The 12815-nt window shown below is 46.4% G+C and overlaps 1 protein-coding gene across 1 annotated transcript in view; it reads right to left on the bottom strand.

Moving 5' to 3' along the window:
• The window catches only part of unc5a (unc-5 netrin receptor A), a 115104-nt gene that overhangs the window by 45196 nt on the left and 57093 nt on the right, over positions 1-12815 (bottom strand). The window lies entirely within an intron of this gene.

The following is a 12815-nucleotide window of genomic DNA, read 5'->3' as shown; positions in this document are numbered from 1 at the left end:
ATCAGTCCCAGGGCGGAGCTGGGAACCCTTGGCAAGTACTTTTAAACCCGAGCGCCAGAGGAGAACCTGAGTCTCCAAAGGCGTACGCAGAGTTTTTAATGAGATATGGAAAGAGACAAAAATAGAAGGAAATGACAAACCAATTCGGCCATTTTCTCTTTAAAGTTATTAGCCTCACCATTTGAATTTCTCTCCATATTCTCACTATTCTTCAAGTTTTGAGTGCAGGGAAGTGGTTTAATAGTTTTATGATTGCGCTATTGTACCAGGCTGGAAAAGTAGGACTGTGCAGCCGGGTGAGGACGGCTTCAGGTCTCCAGTTGGACTGAAAGTGCCAGAAATCCTGTGACACCTCTGCCAGTGGTCGTTCTGTGCGCAGCGGGCGGTGCAGGGATGGCAGGTCTGCTTTGAGGGTTGAACACAAGGAGTGGCAGGAATAAAAGAAGAATGGAGGAATGCAGAGTGGGTGAGGTCGATAATTAACCGATCTTGCTATTGTGTGACAGACCTTAAGGCGGCGCGGCACAAAACTACTGAGGCACACAAGGCTTTTGTCCCCCCGTCTGTGGCAATGAGACAATTATTTACACATGCACTGCACCGGAATATGTGAAAAGAACAACAGCGACCTGAAGAAAAGACAACCGTACTGTGAGTGACATGGCCACAGAAGTCAAAGCGTGTGTGTGTGTGTGTGTGTGTGTGTGTGTGGTGTGTCAGAGCCAGCAGGGGCTTGAAATACACACACATACACACACACACGGGGTAAACATCACTGGATTCAATACCGGGCGAGTCGATATTGGGCTCGTCTGCACGCGGGACTTTATTTTTCGCTCCCTCACTCTTGTTTTCGCAGGCTGTGACCTCAATTCCATCGGGGTCATTTGCTTATCAAAGGCAAGGACTGGAACTCGCAGGTTTCTGGGTGTGTGCTCATTGTGACCAAGGAAATTCAATTAGGTGGCATCCCTACTGTGTGTGTGTGCGTGTGTGTGTGTTTGAGGCTGGGATTCATCAGTGGATATAGGAGGATTAGGCTTGGGTGACTCTACATCGGGTATTGAGGCGTCTGGGGGGGCAGGGAGGGGGGCACCATTTCAAGGAGGAGAGTTCACAATGGTGGAGTGGAGACGTCACGGATGAGCTCTTTTGAGGATCCTCCGTCTACAACATCCTGGCAACCGGTCAAAGAAAGGCATGCTGTAAGTGTCTCATTCCTGCCCGGGGTTCATCTGTGCACCGGATGGCATCAATGTCATCAGCAGCACCGGCAGTGTTCTGAGCTCCTTTCAATCCGACAACAATGTGTCCTCTTCCCAAGACCAATTACCTCACCTTTTCCTACATGTGAGGAATCCTGTCACGTTGCCAGGCTGTCTGGCGTAACAGACTTGTTGATGCAATGTCTAAAATTACAGGGGCACGAAGACACGGATGACATTTCCATGTGTAAATAATCAAAAGCTGACCCCGGGTCAAACAGCCAAGGGTACTGTGGCCTCATCCACGAGTCCTCCGACTGCATGAAAGCTGCACCCGTCACTTCCATTATCATGTAAAGCAGCGTGCTGATGGGTGGCCCCTGCTACTTGACGTGGAGAGCAGAGAATGGTGGGTGTTGGCATAAGCGTCTGTCTCCAAGCAGGGACAACGTGGCCTTCTGAGTGAAGCATGGCTCTATTAAAAAGCAGGGGAGGGGGGGGTGAGGGGGAGACAGAGAGGGAGGAACAAGAGAGGGAGGCAAAGAAGGTCTCGCATCATAGAGAACGCAGCAGTTGGATTCCCGTTCAGGGGTGCCGGGCGAGGTCGAGAGTGGAGTCAGTGGGACATTGTTCTGGGTCAAGGCTCTGCCTCTGGTTATGAGCAGCTTCTGGAGAGCTTCTTTTGATTGAGCTGTCCATTTTCCACAATGAATGCACGCTGCAAGGCCCCAAGCTCCTGCTCTGAATGTCCTTACAGATTATTCATGGCTGACAAACAGGCTAGGAGATAGCGCTCCAATCAATCCGGATAGGTTCAGTCCAATGCCACTCCAAGGAGACTCAGGTGGAGCCTTGGCAGCGGCGTAAGAGGATTCAACGGTGCAGGACAGGAGGAACATTAACGCAGGGAGCCAGGCATGGTGGAGAGCCAGGTTTCTCCAGACTAAGTGATTCTGCGAAGCCCACTGCCAAGATGGGTTGCATGCTCATTTATAAGTTAAGAAAATTCTGTGTGCTTTTTTAGCACCGTTTCATTTTTTCCGGGAACCTTTCCAGGACTTCAGGAATGTTGCTGTGTTTTGCAATGAGGAACCCTTTTTAGTCATGGAACTGTAATTCCTGAACCATTTCAGCTCTTGGATGGTTCAGGACCGGCAAAACCTGTTTATTGGAACCCAGAATATGACTTGTGTTGGTGACATCAGACACAAACATGACAAATGTCACTTGCTCCAATGTCCATAATGTTTATTGTACTTGAAGTGTGGTGGCAAAAAAACCCAAAGAACTCACAATTCTGCTCCAGCTGAAGTACTTAGTTCCTATCATTTCAATGACAACTGAGATATGTGGTTTTAGGAGGACAACACCACATTGTGTCCTGTGAAGTGTGACTTTCTCACATTCTCGTTGACATTTTGCATGAATGTTGTTTGAACGCTGAGCTAATAATGAATCGTGATTTACACGTTTTCCATCCCCCCGAGAGCAAATCTTCACTCGGCAAGAACTTTTCACGGCCATATTAGACACCACCCCACTCGTTATACACAGGAAGTAACAACAATGCAGCAGAGCGTATACAGGAATGAGGCTCAAGTTGTGTTTTTAGCTGCACAGGTGTTCGCAGGTTTCCAAAGTGATAATGAATTGATTTAGAGAACTTTCTAAGCTTCTCCATGTCACCACAAGCCTCTGCCACAAGACACACCGTGAAATTAGACACCGCAAAATGAATAACTCAACGCAATGGATTTTCCTGTTTGCGCCGTTCCTTCGTAAGTACTTTGTCTGACCCGTCCTTAATAGCAAACGCAGACAGGCAGTACTGTGATTTACCACAGTGCCTTTACCACCGTGCACTGGTTGTAATTACTCTCCATCCAATATCTTGACCCCGATGATGGGCAAGAGCAGAATGTTCTAGATGCCACGGTCTTCCGGCTGGGGACTGACTCTATCCTTTATCTCCTACACACACCTTGTCCTACCTCAAATGAGAACATGTCTGAGGTGGAGGCCTTGAGCACTTTGCTTCTGCTTCCATTACGTTTGGCAGAGTGGGAGGATCTGATAGAATGTTACCAGCATGAAAGCCGTGATAATTTGCCTGGGCTAACATGTTTCTCTCCCCCTTGTCTGACATGGCCTTGGGCCCTGAAGTAAATAAGGAAAGCTGCTGCAGGTAAGTAAGCGCGGCTCCCATCTGGTCGCCGAGTGCTCTGCGCCATACAAATTGCATTACGGTTTCTCCCTCCCTCCCTCCGCAAGACTGGTTAGCCCCTCTCGGGCCTTTGGCCAGTAGTGTTGCCTGTGTTGGAAGGCAGCGGTTTTCAGAATGAAGGTGTGTGGGCGGAAGTAAATATTCAAAAAACAACAACAAGCAGCATTCAGTGAGCAGCCAGAAGGAGACACAAAGGCTACAATTCTTTCTCAACATGCTTCAAAACGTAATGGGAAAGAAAGACATTCTGGCCTACATCCAAGGTGAGAAAAAAACAAACTCCATTGCCATGTTTGAAAACAGAGCTGATGTTATTTTATCTTTTTTATTATTGGCAACAAATACCACCGAACCCGCTCTGGAAGGACTGGGCACCAGGACTATGTCTCCCAATGCAACAATATGGCTCCTTTATGTGCTTTTAATGGGTTTTGGATGACAATGGAGTTCTAAGGCCCAGAGCTATGAGCTATATTAGGCTTTATACACACAGACAATACTTAGTATGATAAATTCAATGTTGGTTTTTGACCTTTTAATCGTGTTTTGTTTGGGGACAGCCTTACAACGTACCAGGTCATAATGCAGTAGTATTGTGTATTTTGGGTGATTACAAGGCCGTTAGTGTAGAGTTACACCTCCACGGAACTAAAACAAACATCAGCCAAAAAACATTTTGCCTATTGAGCTTTCTGCCGTCAGCCGGTGTGTATGTGTGTGTGTGTGGGAACATAAACTTAAGCTTTGATAAGTGATGCCCTCACTATTTCATTAGAATCCAAGTCGAATGCAGACATCAATACTACTGATTAATATTTATGGCAGAAAGCTCCACATGCACATGCAGGGAGTGAAGAAAACAATCTCAACCTCTTAGAGGCAAAAGTGTTTCAACTTTAATCTCCTAAACCGAACAAAATCAGTTTTGTAATGTATCTTTAATAAGTTGTCATCCTGCTAAACAGGCTCATGTCCAGGGACTGTGCAGTGGAATACACACACACACAGAAATGAAGATGCAGCGTACAAACACATTTCACATGCGCAAATACCAGATACCAGCGCCAGGTAACAAATGTATTCTTAGAGGAGATACAAATAATAACAGCAAGATGTAGTTATCAAAGCAGCTGCTGCTGTTGTTATGCCAACTGTTCCTATAACGTTAAATAAATATCTAGGGGTAAATTTAACTATGAAGCTTTAAACAAACACAGCATGCTTTTGTAATAATGCATAATAAAATAATAATAATGGCAAAATGAAACAAAAAAGCGTGTATGGATTGTTTAAATGCAGAGACCTGTGATCTGCTGTGCTGTGTCAGGATCAGAACATACGAGGGGCCCACGTGTGTGTTATTCTATATATGGACACAGGAGTTAAGGCCAGAATCAACCACGCCGGTGAAACGGCGCTGTACACTGATTGCAGCAAGGCACTTTAAATATTGATTTCTTTGTTCAAATGTAACGATTAAATATTTAAACGGGAGGTGCGGGGAGAGAATTGTGGGGATTATAAATAACCTGACAGTGGAAATGGAGAAAAATGGGGTGAGAGGAGCGGCGGGCTGTTCAGAGCCGACCCGCTCCGGAGTGTGGTGAGATATCGGTGTCACAAGCTGGTGAGAGTCGGCCTCAAATTTAAAAGCACGCAGATAAATGAGCTAAAGGAAAGGCCGGTCGTTCATTATTCAAAAAGGAGGAATAGGAATAGAACCCTTTTCTTCTCATTTTATAATTTGTGTGTGCCACTGTACCGTGTCCATGTTTTGTATACAGTATCTCTAATTTACATTTTGGTTTTGTTTACTGTAAGGCATCTTTGAGTTCCCTCAAATGCACTATTAGAAATACAATGTATTCCAATACTATTATTACGATCATTGATGATTATAATTGACAACAACTGGAATATTTATCTGTCAAATCCATAAAACCAACCAACACAATCTGCCATCAATAATAAATCAATAGGCCGAGAAGGCAACATTCAGAGAAGCTTTAATTATATTTTCTCAATAAATCACTCTAAACATACATCACAATTGGCTGCGTTCAGCGTGTTCAAAGGTCGACGCAAAGAATTTTCTGCAAATCTGAATAGAAGAAAGCAAATCTTTCTTAAATCTTGACAAAAATGCCAGAATGGTTTTCTTCAAATCGATGTTGCATCATCTCTGCATTCTCCTTCTTTGTGTGCGAGTGTGTGTATGTGTGTGTGTGGCTACCTGACATTCTAACCACTTCATTCTGAATCCAGAGGCATTGTGTGTGTGTGTGGGCAGAACGATCTCCCGTTAGACTCTTACATACTGCCTTTTTAATAAGATGGTAGAAAACATTTGTGTGCTTGTTCACCCACCTGACCTGAGGTCCAGCACTGCATGTTCCTCTCACTATTCACTAACTATCCAACACATTTCTTTTCCCCTCTTGATCACTTTTACTCTATTCAATGTCTATTCTGTCCTCAATGGCCGACACTCCAATTTGTACTGATGTGAGATGGAGGAAAGCAGCCAATCTTTGTGTTTGAGACGCAGTAATCCACAAATGTTTGGTACTATCTGTGTTTTGTGTGTTTGTGTTTAATTTGTTGACACTCTTCCCTCACATCCAGCAGGGTCTGTATGGGTTTGGATCTCACATTGGCTCTCCCTCTGCTATATGCGTCTCCTCAGGGTGCTCTTGTCCCATAATCCAAAAACACGTAGGTTTGTTGAGCTCGTATGGCGTTAATTCCTCGCCTAATTGCCCAAATTTCATTTAACTACATCATGCTCAAGTGTGAAAGTACATCCACGCACTACAATTTGTCCGTATTCTTGTTTTGAATTGGCGCTGCATACGTAAAGTAAATTGAATTATTTAAATGCGAGAGCTTTAGTCTGAGGCTCTCACTCTATATTCCTTTGCTCCGGTGCCAAACTGTAGGCGCTCTCCTCTCTCGCTCGCCTCCTGCGCTCGCAATCCCTTTCGCCCTCAGATTTTCATGCGTAAAGTCAAAGGTCAATCTTCAACCAGTCAGATTGGGGGATTTGCGGTAATCTGCTTAGTTGAATAATGCGACCCTTGACTTTTACCTGAAACTCTGAGAGCGAAAGGAAGGAAGGCGAGCGAGGCGCAGGGGAGAGGAGCGAACCTACAAGTCCAGCCTGGCACCGGAGCAAAGCAACTCCAGCGTGGAAATGTGCTCCTATTTCAAAAAGCCCGTTCTCTCAACTAATCCTCAGTGTTTACCAAAACATGACAGTAATTCGATGTATGGGCCCTTTGAGAATGCGCAGAGGGACATTTGAAAAACAACACAGGTAAAGCTGAGCCTGCACACTCCACATCAGGCAGGGGCTTAAAGCTGTACTCTGGAAACACTAAACAGCACCGGTGTGTGAACGTGAGCGTGAAGGAGTTTGCCTCAATCCAGACCGACAACCTGCTATTCTACATTCTGCTCTCGTACTGACCTCTTCTTTATGCCGCTTCCATACGATGATACTGAACCCCCCTAATATATCCGCACAGCTGATTGTGAGTAGTTCCGAGCTATTCTGCCTCCCACACCGCATGAAAAAAAGGAAAACACTCTCACTACAAATCTACTATAGCGAAGCCAAAGACAGCCGGCAGCTGGCGCCTTTTAAAGCGGAGTCGGGAGGCGCGTTGTGATTTGTTGGAGGAGTGTGTAAAATACCTATACTGAGAGTCTCCTTGGGGCCAAACACACAAAGCATTAGCTGTCAGCCACCGAGCTCCTCTGCCTATCAAAAATCTCCACGGACTATTTAGCTGTCAGCTCCCTCGCCGCTCCTCCTGCCTCCACTATTTTTAAACGAATATGAGCAGAGCAGGTGTTGATTGACGCCGCCAACTCCCACTCTGCCCGCCTCTGTCGGCAAAGCATCCACTTCTTTCCTTTCCAGGGGACGGCGAGGTAATGAAAGACAAAATCACATTACGGTAAACATAAGAGAAGGAGAGACAATCGGCGTCTACCTTGCAAAGCAGTGATGCCGCTTGCGGGCTGCTGCTCCTCCGCTGCAGTCTGAGTCGCTTTATCGAGGGCCCGTTGCAAAATTCAGAGCACATCTGCAACTCTGGCCTCTATTTGCTCAGCACAAGGGCAACACGAACAAAACTGTTTAATGCATGTGGCGCATCGCAGCCCTGCACAGATGTCTCAGGACTCCGGTTGTGCAGATCTGTGCAAATAATTCCACGTCGCCCGCTCCGAGCAGCTTCCCACAGAGGTACACAGACGGCCATGTTACCAATAGAAAAGTATTTTACCGCAGGATCGTTTCCGACTGCAAAGCTGGAAGTACGCGGCAGAACAGAGCCGGCGATCTGCTCGTGTTGACGCTCTCCGTTCGTTTGTTGCAGGTGCTAAAACCACAAACGCAGAACAGATGCAGGTTTGAAAATAAATACCTTCAAACAGACGTGAAAGCGCCGAAAAGTGTGTTGAATTCAATCCAACTTCCAAGCGAGGGCACAAGCTTCTGAGAGATTGACAAACACACAATTACTTGAGAGGAAGCGGGCGAGGGGCTGACGCCGGTAATGTTTTGGTGGGAGGACAAAGACTGCGAGCGTGGGAGATTAGAACTCCAGCGATGTTGTTTGACAAATGGTAATTATCATTTTTCACTTTTGTTCCACTAATTGCAGTTAATTTTGAAATTCATTATGAAGCGTGTCACGACCAACTTCAAAAAGGAACAGAGCCTTACTTACTCAATTTCCATCTAAGAATACACCCGGAGCTAATCAGACATATTTGCACGGGTCTATCAGCTCCATCAATCAGCGAAAACCTGCTTGTTTTCCACTTCCTGTGCCTTGGCTGTGCTCCCACTCCATCCAAACACATCTGCTGTCTCAAGGCCAGGCAAACAGAGACTTCAATTAAATCCACTCTGACTCCCCTCTGACTCACCGCCGCGTTGTTTCCCTTTGAGAGAGGCGCTCACGCTCACGCGAGAGGACAGATTCTGGGCCGGACCTGACCCGTCTGAGAAGCCTAATGGAACGCGTTGGCAGATGTGTCACGGGAACAATTCACCTTGCCATCTGTTGTTTCGCCGCTCCGTCGCCAAAATCCTTCTCCCCTCTGTCACGCCATCAAGGACGGAATGAAATACAAGTCCTCATTATGGGCACGCAGCTAATAATGCATTATCAATTAGTCCCCTTGGCTACTGATCGATGCTTAGCAGGTGGCGCAGGGCCTTTCTGTTCATCCAGGACTCCATTGTACCGTTCTCTTATTTCCTGGCGTTCATTAGACCCTGGCTCGGAGGCCTATCAGGTTTTGCTTAAATTGCAGCGAGACTGTTCTTCAATATTCCATTAAAGATCATGTTTAATCACTGGCGAGGGGCGCCGGTGCCATTAGAGAGACTCGGAGTTTAGCCGCATTGACAACAAGACGGCGGCGAGCTGCTCCCGGGGTTCACATTTCGCTAAATGTCAGGATGTCATTTATGTAGAGGGACCTACTGTCAATCTACTGTAAAGGTGATGGTATTTATCTCCATCCATGTTGACCTATAGAGGACAGAGAGGGAGGAGAAAGTGTTGCAGCCGTGAGAACAGAGAGGGAGGGAATACAGGAGAGTTGATTGGCTGCTCTAATACCATGTAGCGGGGTATTAAAAGAAAAGGTTAGAGAGCTTTGCCGCTAAGCCAAAGCTGATCTCCCCCTTTGCATTATGTCATCAAATTAAAATCCGGGATCTAGTCAATCAAAAAATAAATACAGATTTTGTATAAATGAAGTCTGGCCGGTGTGCAGACGAGCCGGTTTGGGCTCTGTGGCGCCACAGCACGTTATTAGGAGAGTGATAGATGGTTTTAAAAGATTTACAGACTGAGTAATATGTGGAATTTAGACTTCAAACGATTAAGGGAGGACAGGAGCCGACGCTGATAAACCCCAGGGTGAAGCTGATAAACCCCACGCTTATATCACTGCTGCACTTGACCAGGGTGGGAGGCTGCATAGCTTCAGTCATGCGGCCCTATAAAGGAAGGAATATGAATATCGGCTGTCCACTGTAAAAAAAGAAAAGAAAAAGAAATCACTCTGACACGGTGGCCGCCAAAACGTGTCGCAGGTGATTATTTTCTCAATCATCCTTGTTTTCATTGTAGCAGCCATGTCAACAATCGCTTCAATCATCAAAGAAAATACAATCTGTCCCCGTCTTTATGAGGCCGACGGCGGGGTTTATTGAAATCGGAATGTGAGACGCGTGCAGTTTTCCACCTGAGAGGTTCTGCTGCAGGGGCCACAATGCCGCCGCCGCAGCCGTTCACAATCGTTTCCATCAATGCCGGCAGATGAAATGCAAACACAATCAAATCGGGGCCAGGCCCACGGCGAAATCCCCCTCCTCACTCAAATGCCAATCTGCCACCCCCCCCTTCCTCCCTCCTCATCATCATGTGTCTGATGAGAAATCATAGAGTGGGAGAATGTCCTAATCTATGCAAACACACCGTCAGCATTGATTTGTTCGGACGGGGATACGTCATTGTTAGGACTCGCCAGACGTCTCCATTTCTTCTCTCCCCCCGCCCCTCGCCCTCCGCCGCCCCCCTGAAGGATGACCTGGGAAAAGACGCCGAGCCAGCGAGGGAGGCGAGCCGGCGCGTGTGAGCCGCTCACACAATTGAGATGAGTTACTGAGGACAGGTAATGAGAACCTATAGACTCCAGGATCGATCCATTTCAGACATTGATACCTGGGAGAGGAAGGACAAATCTTGACATCTCTTCCCTTTCACGTGTTCAAAGGGTCTTTCAAGATGACAAGTGTCTCTGTGGTCCTCTGCCTGTGTGTGTGTGTGTGTGTGTGTGTGTGTGTGTGTGTGTGTGTGTGTGTGTGTGTGTGTGTGTGGGGGGGGGGGGGTAACTAACTGTGGAGTACACACAGCGGGTCGAGTGGCTCTTTTGTCTTTTTGGAAGCTGGATCGGTTCCAATAAACACGGCCGTCTGACGGGTGCAGGGGTCAGCCGCCGTTATCCAGCTGTCATGTATTTCTCCCCGCTCGCCTGTCAGCGCCGAGCGGCCCCGCTGAAACATTCCTGTACGTCAGACCTGGGTCGCTTATTAATTTAAACCTTTCCAGCTACTCTGGCATTTGCCTGAAGTCTGTGAGGAACGGAGAGGAAGGGATCATCTGCAAAGAGCCGCGTTTCACATATTACGTCCGACACTCACAGGATTATCAGATTACGGCCTGTGATTAGTTTGTTCCCATTTGATATCTTTAGGAGCTGAATCATGCTATAGAAGTCATAAGGAAAGTGTGAATCCCTTAAGGGTCCCCAGCAGCCAAAGAAAGGTTGATCTAAATGCTTCTGTGATGATGAATTCTGTCTTAGTTCCACTTTTAGGCAGGTTCAGAGCCACAAGTCTCACCTTTTCTTACAGTTCTAACTAAAAACGTGTCACATTTTAATGATTCAGACGGCATAAGACCTTCCACTGTGGCTTCCTGATTAATATTACAGCAGGAAATAATCACATTGCACTGCTCTTACATTATGCCGTTAATGGATTGTTAATGCTAATATCACAATGTAAAAGTGAGAAACCGCTTCAATAATGAGGAAATAAAACGATTGTGCAAGAATATCTAATTGGCCGCGTCGAGTGCCAACACCAGAAAAATCATATTTTCCCTTTCATATTTTAAATGAGCTAATTTAAATCGTTGCATATGGGATAGAAACTCTTACAACTTTATAGAGGCTCATTAAACATTTTCACAACCAATTAGCGAGCTCAGACCTTGGATACGGCAACAGGCTGATGTCATTTCTGCTAATTTTTGTTTATTGCACATCGTCGGCTATTAATCATTTGGAATATCAGATGTTAAGTTGTTTACACATAATCAAATTGTGTGTGTGTGTGTGTGCTTTATTGTCGATGGGGCCACTTATCCATCAGAGACCACAGTTATCATTTAGAGCCAAGGACGGCAGAGTGAATGTGTGTGTCTGCAGTAATGAGTCGGCCTTTGCTAACTCCTCATTTACATGACAAAAGGAGCCTTAACCAGAATCACAAGACAGCCGAAGAAGTTGAGCTTGATATCTCACAAAGCCTCCTGACTGTAGCCGAATAGTCTCCTGGTCCAGAGACACACACACACATACACACACACTCTCACTCGCTCAATCTGTTCATGGACACTTCAAAGTGCAGAGCTTTGGCAGGGACGTCCACTCCAACTCAGACAGGATGCTTGTTGGACTATTTTAAGGAGGTGATTTTTCACTGTTACACCGTGTATAAACTCTCAATCAATTTCAGTCAACTTGGATGCGTCTCCAAACTCCCAATTTCTGCTCAAGGCGTGATGTTGATGTCGGGCAGCTTTTGGTGCAACAGAAGTCCTGGTTGCTTGGCAACAGGTAAGAGTTTAGACTCTAGTGTGACTGTGACGACCAGGGTGACAAGCCTGTACTGCACGCACGCAAGCACTCACACACACACACACCGCATGCATACACACACACACACACAGCATGTATATACACACTCACACATCTTTGCTGAGGCTGAATGTGTGCACCTCATGTTTTTCTCAGGAAGGGAGATTAGAGGGAGCCATCAGTCGGATCCTTAGGGCAGCGCTGACATTAAACAGCACGAGTGTTTGAGAGATCGATGTGGGTTCCTTGGCGCTGCCACCACCTCTGGACATCCATGTGTCCTTCATGACGGCACGGCCCCACATACTGTATGAAACATCCATCATCAAAGGCGTTGGCGCTGCAGAGTGATGCGGGGCACGGCTAGGAGGCCTTGGAACTTCACAAGGCTTCAAAAACGCAGCTCCGGGTGCTGCAGGGTTCACGGCACCCGGCGCCACAGATTTGTCTCGGGCACAAATAAATGTTGACTATAACAGCGCGTAACCGTGGCAAATGGTCTATCATCATTAAATGTTGGCAGAGCAATGTTGCATTGGTAATGTGATGTTCCCATAAAGCCGGCGGTTTATGGAGCACATCGTGTTCTTTATCTATTGACTGGCTATTGACAAAACGCATTTCTTGCCGGTGGAGGCGAGCGGCTCGACGGGCGACTCCTCAATGTCACCCGCACTCGCGCGCCGCATCTCATCCGGCCAGGCATGCTACACGTATGTCACTGAGCAGCAAAGCTTGAAATTAAATTTGAGACACGCTGTTCAATAAAGTGTTCATTAAACCAAAAACAATTATTTTAAATATGATTAAAACGTCCCTCTGACATTTATATCACACTGTAGGATCCTGTGAGTAACTGCCTGGCAAAAAAAAACAAGAGTGGGGTGTTGAGATGTCTCATATTGATTCCCTGACTATTCATTATTAATGAT

This window comes from Genypterus blacodes, unplaced genomic scaffold, assembly GCF_046128005.1.
Source record: "Genypterus blacodes isolate CSIRO-AG114 ecotype Tasmania unplaced genomic scaffold, CSIRO-AGI_Gbla_v1 ptg000128l_1, whole genome shotgun sequence".
Classification (NCBI taxonomy): Eukaryota; Metazoa; Chordata; class Actinopteri; order Ophidiiformes; family Ophidiidae; genus Genypterus; species Genypterus blacodes.
This window is presented reverse-complemented; position numbering and strand designations above follow the sequence as displayed.